Consider the following 6,000-nt stretch of genomic DNA (forward strand, 5'->3'; position numbering starts at 1 on the left):
GAGCGAAGGGGAATAGCTTCTACCCACTTCGTAAAGTAATCTGTTGCGGTTATAATGAAGGTGTGTCCTTGAGATGAAGGAGGAGAGATTTTTCCGATGAGATCCAAACCCCATGTAGAGAAAGGCCAAGAAGCTACTTGAGAACGAAGTTCTTGGGCAGGAGCATGAATCAGATTATTGTGTTGTTGACATTGATGACATTTTTTAACAAATGAAAAGGAATCCTTCTGCATAGTTTGCCAATAGTATCCCATACAAAGCAATCTATGAACCAAGGATTTGCCCCCAAAATGCCCCCCACAGGCACCTAAATGTGCCTCTTCAAGAGCAACAGGGATTTCGGACTTGTTAAGACAATGAAGGAGAAGACCATCATAACCCCTTCGGTAAAGGACATTAGAAAGAATGATATACCTAGCAGACAGCTTGCAGATTCTTGCCCTAGTGTTCCTATTAGTGGAATCAGGAAAGATACCATCGGTCAAATATCTTACGATATGCGAGTACCATTCATCTGAGTCTATAAAATCACAACATGTTACCAAGCTAGAATCGTCTACAATAGCTGGAGAAATAAGGTTGTGAATAACAAATTTAAGATCAACCACAGGGTCCTCTAAAGATACAAGAGAAGCCACACATGCCATTGCATCCGCATGTCGATTATCTTTTCGAGGAACAGGTTCCATGGTATAAGAATCAAATTTCTGTAATAAAGAGATGGCAAGATCTTTATATTGTGATAATTTGTCTTGTTTTGCTTGATATATTCCTGTTACTTGTCTTATAATCAATTGCGAATCTCCATAGATATGTATGTGTTTTATGTTCAGAGCTAAGGCTGCTTTTATTCCCGCTATAAGAGCCTCATACTCAGCAATGTTATTGGTACACAGGAAATTTAGACGATAGGATAAGGGAATGGGTTTCTTTGTAGGAGAAATCAAAACAACACCTGCCCCCGATCCCGTACAACACTTAGAGCCATCAAAGTATAACTCCCAAGTTTCATCTTTCTCTATAGAAAGAATGAAGTGGTCAAGAAAGGACTCAGGGTTAGGGAAGGAGAAAGGTGAAGGGGCCTCAACTAAGTGATCGGTCAATGCTTGTCCTTTAATTGCTCTTTGTGAAACAAATTTAACGTCAAATTCAGTTAACATCATAACCCACTTAGCTAGACATCCTGATAAATCAGTTTTAGAGAAAAGATGCTTCAAAGGATCAAACTTTACCATGACATGGACTTCTGAATTTAAAAGATAATGTCTCAATTTCTGAGTCGCAAATACCAAGGCCAAGCATTGTCTTTCTATCGCAGAATATCGGGTCTCATAATCGAGTAAGGTACGACTTATGTAATAAACCAGACATTCCTTACCATCTTTATCATGTTGTGCCAACAATGTTGCGAGAGCATGAGAGGAAGCAGCTGTATACAGAAGGAAGGGTTTAGAAGGTTCGGCAGGTTGAAGAATAGGAGGACTAGCCAAATACACTTTTAAATCTTCAAATGCTTGCTGACAATCCTCATTCCATTGAAAAGTGATATCCTTTTTAAGAAGTTGAGTAAAAGGAAAGGTACGATCCGCAAGCTGAGACACAAACCTACGAATAGCTTGAATTTTTCCTTGTAAGCTTTTAAGTTGAGACACATTTCTAGGAGGTGGCATGTTGACAATAGCATCTATTTTCTTAGTATCCACCTCAATCCCACGATGCGAAACTATGAACCCTAATAGTTTTCCACTATCCACACCAAAAACACATTTGCGGGGATTCAAGCGCATGTGATATTTATGAATTCTTTCAAAGATTTGACGAAGGATTTTAACATGATCCATGCGAAGAAAGGATTTGGCCAAAATATCATCAACATAATCCTCTAAAATCTTATGCATATAATCATGAAAGATAAGGGTCATCGCTCGTTGATAAGTTGCACCGGCATTTTTAAGTCCAAAAGGCATCATTATCCAACAAAACGTACCCCAAGGAGTGGTGAAAGCAGTTTTGAATTGATCTTGAGGGTTAATAAAAATTTGATTGTAGCCTGAAAAACCATCCATGAAGGATAACAAGGCATGTCCTGCCGTAGAATCAACTATCATGTCAATGTTTGGAAGAGGGAAATCATCTTTTAAAGAAGCCTTATTTAGATCCTGAAAGTCGGTACACATTCTTATTTTGTTGTCTTGTTTAGCCACAGCGACAATATTTGAAATCCATGGGGAATAGTCAATAGGGCGGATAAATCCAGCCTCCAATAATTTTTCAATCTCAGCCTTAACAAGCAGAGCCACCTTAGGATTCATTTTTCGAATCTTTTGTTTCACGGGCTTAGCATCAGGAACTAAGACAATATTATGAGTAACGATCTTAGGATCTATACCAGGCATGTCAGAATATGCCCAAAAAAAGATCTCAGGGAATTCATGCAATAGTTCCTCATATTGTTTCTGTTCCTCTTCATCCAAACATTTCCCAATTTTAATGACTTTCTCTTTATTGCAAGGATCCATCTTAACATCAGTGGTGTCACTTATGAGAAGATTACTTTGTTGAGGAGTATCCTTTAACTGAGGGAATTCTTTCACAATCTCATCATTATCAATCTCTTTTCCAAAATAGGCTTCAGTGTTCAAACAATAAGGGAGTCCCCTATTGTGATGATAATGAGGAAGAGTGTCATAGGCTCCCAAGAACTCAGCTAAAGCATCGTCGGTAGGGAAGACATCCAAAGCACAGGCACACGAAGGATCCCCATCAATATACTCAGGATGTTGTATTGATAAATATGTAGAGATAGCATTAACACTAATGCATGGTCTTTTAGAAGCTTTAGTACGTTTGCAGGGATTAAAGCCAAGTCCAAAGGCATAATTGTGAAAATTAGTCTCTAGAGGAACTCTTATCCCTTGTTCATGAGCACCACAACCTTTTCCATGATACCCATGCTTAGCAAAAATGCGAAAACCACGACCATAACGATCAGCCATTTCAGGAAGAGAAGGTGGTTTTTCATAAGACAAAGAATCAAACTCTTCATAATTAGAGACGTGAGGAGAAGAAGTTTGAGAGGCGGCCACAAAATTATTACTCATAGATTTAGGTAAGGTTGATTGATTTTTAGTTTCTTCTTTCTTTTCAACTTTATGATTTTCAGCTTCTTCCTTCTTTTCAACTTTAATTTCTCTAGAAGGAACCTTATATTCACCCACAAAGGTAGGATTAAAATCAAGGGATCCCCAATCGTCGTCTTCAAGGATCTTCCCAGGATCAAAATCCTTCTTATGTGTAGTTTCAAGTCGAGAAGAACCTTCTCCAAGAGCTCCAGACTCATCCAAAGAATTTTGATCATCGGAGAGCGAGGATTCACTGATAGGTATCTTATTTAAAGATTCATCACTAGATGAGGACGGCTTAGAAGAACCCCCCTTAGAAGTGGATGTTTGCAAACAAGCTTGAAAATTAGTATCACCTATCAAGGTATATGTCTTATTGTTATAAATAAATTTAACTTGTCTATGCAATGTAGAAGGGATAGCTTGCATACTGTGAATCCAAGGTCTCCCCAGTAGCAAGTTGTACGTTAGATTTCTCGACATAACATGGATAGGTGTAGGCAAAGTAACAGGCCCCACTATGATGGGTAAGGTGATAGTACCTAATGAGGTTTTAGCCACATTATCAAAGCCTCGAATAGGACGAGAGTCCGGTTCAATTAAGGATGTATCCACATTCATCTTATGCAAAAGATTAATGCTACACACATTAAGACCAGAGCCATTATCTACTAGTGTTCACCTTATAGTAGTGTCTTTCATGATAACCACAATCATAAAGGGATCATATTGATGTTGGATTTCACTTGTAGGCAACTCATCTTGGGTAAACACAATTTGAGCTTTAGGATTCATCATAGAGTTAACCAAAGATGCTATATTACTAGATGTATTCGGTGGAGGAACATTCAAATCTTTCAAGGCATCTTGTAACATTCCATGATGAGCGGAAGAAGTTTGAATCAAATCCCAAAGGGATATCTTAGCAGGGGTAGCTTTAAGTTGTTCTATGAGATCATATTCCTTTCCAAGAACATGTGAAATACGTGGAGCTTGTGGAAGAACCGGTTGAGGATTCGGAAGGGAAACTAGGATAACAAGAGGAGGACTAGGCTGCCTATTATTTCTGGTATGATAAGTATGGGCAACCGCATGATAACTCCCTCTAGTTATTTGCTTGGCATAATTATAAGGACTTATAGGTTTTCTTCCTTGCACAGTGATGATTGGTTTATTCGGAGTACGAAAGGAATCATGATCATACCCTCCTTGGACAGTAAGGAGAGGTGACTTAGAAACTTGAAAGGTGGGAGAAGGATAAGCTCCTTGGACTTCAAAGAGAGGCTTTTTATGCTCATTCAAGTTTATCATGTTAACTAATTTAGAAGTTTTGTTCTTGTTTAAAGATTTCGATAAAGCCACAAATTCATCAAGAGCATCATCCAACAAAGCATGATCATATCTATTGAAAGGTTTATCTTTTGATTCAAAAGGAGACATCTCCTCATAGAGGGGATTGGTGAAAACAACCATGTTACTAGATTTAGTGGAAGAGTTGATAGAAATGTACCCTTGAGAGGACTCATTCAACTTATCTTTCTCATCACAACGAAATGGCATAGTAACAAGGTTTATGAGTTTTTGGTAAAATGAAGGTTTGGCATCTTTAGGGTTTAAAAAATCATCTAAAGCTTCATCTAATTCATCTTGGCTATACTCATAATAATCATCGAAAGCATGAACATTTTCCAAATAAAAATCTGACATTTTGAAAAGATTACACAAAACTTAAACACCCAATGCAAAGAAACACACTTTTTTTTTTTTTTTTCTTTTAATGAAAATGAAATGAAAACGCACTAAATCTAGATCTAGATCTAACAAATGCAATGTAAGAGGAAGCAATGATAGATTCACGTCGGGTTCACCAAAATCTGTGGTGAAAAAAAGTGAGACTAGGTTAACATGCCCTAATCCTACCTTTTGACACACATTACGGAATACGAAAGAGCCTAGAGATATCACACAATTGGCTACTTCTTTTGGTGAAAGAGAGAGCCACGGGATATCTATTAGGATTTCTATTCCCTTGTTGAAATTGTAAGATCAAGTAATGCAAGTTCAAACCCTAATCCCAAAATGCAAGTATGAACTAATACCAAGATTGCAGAATTGAGATTAAACAATGAACAGCTGTAAATACAAGGATGAAATAAGAATGCAGATGTGTACCCGGAGTCAAAATCGGACTGAAAATGTTCGGGACGGGGGCGTGGGCACCACTGTCCTGAAAACTGCACCGAAAACTGTTGTTCTACACTCTGGAACACTGTCGGAAAGCTGTCTGAAAGCTGTCTGTCCGGAGGACCAGGGCGCCCAGCGCCTCTGTCCCAGGGACCAGGGCACCCAGCGCCCCTATCCTGGCAGGACCAGGGCGCCCAGCGCCCCTGTCCCAGTCTTCTGCTTTGCAATTTGATACAGAGTGCTGTCTCGACCTTCTCTCTCCGGATCTGTATCTCGCGGCGTCGTCTGAATCCCGAAACCTACAATGATATCTGAAAAAGGGTGTATGGGTGGCTATATAGGGTTTTGCCTTAGTCAAACCCCCGCTTCGGTGATTTCAACCTCCACGAATAGCCAAGTTGTTTTGTAAAATGTATTGTGTGTGCAGACCTAGTGTGTGTGCAAGGTCCTAAAATGCAAGAAAGCAAACTAGAGCAACCTAGAAAGTAAACCCTAATTGCTTGTAAATGATAACATAAATGCTCTAAATCAAGATGCAAAGTGATCTAAAGCATGAATAAATGATGTATTGAAGCTTATGTAAAGACATGAAAACAACATGAAATCATACCCAACCCTCAAGGGAGGAGTACAAGCCAATCTTCAGTCGGTAATCTCCTATTGTTCTTCAATGTCTTCCAAGCTCTAAATGGAT

This window comes from Cryptomeria japonica, chromosome 1 (assembly GCF_030272615.1).
Source record: "Cryptomeria japonica chromosome 1, Sugi_1.0, whole genome shotgun sequence".
NCBI classification, from domain to species: Eukaryota; Viridiplantae; Streptophyta; class Pinopsida; order Cupressales; family Cupressaceae; genus Cryptomeria; species Cryptomeria japonica.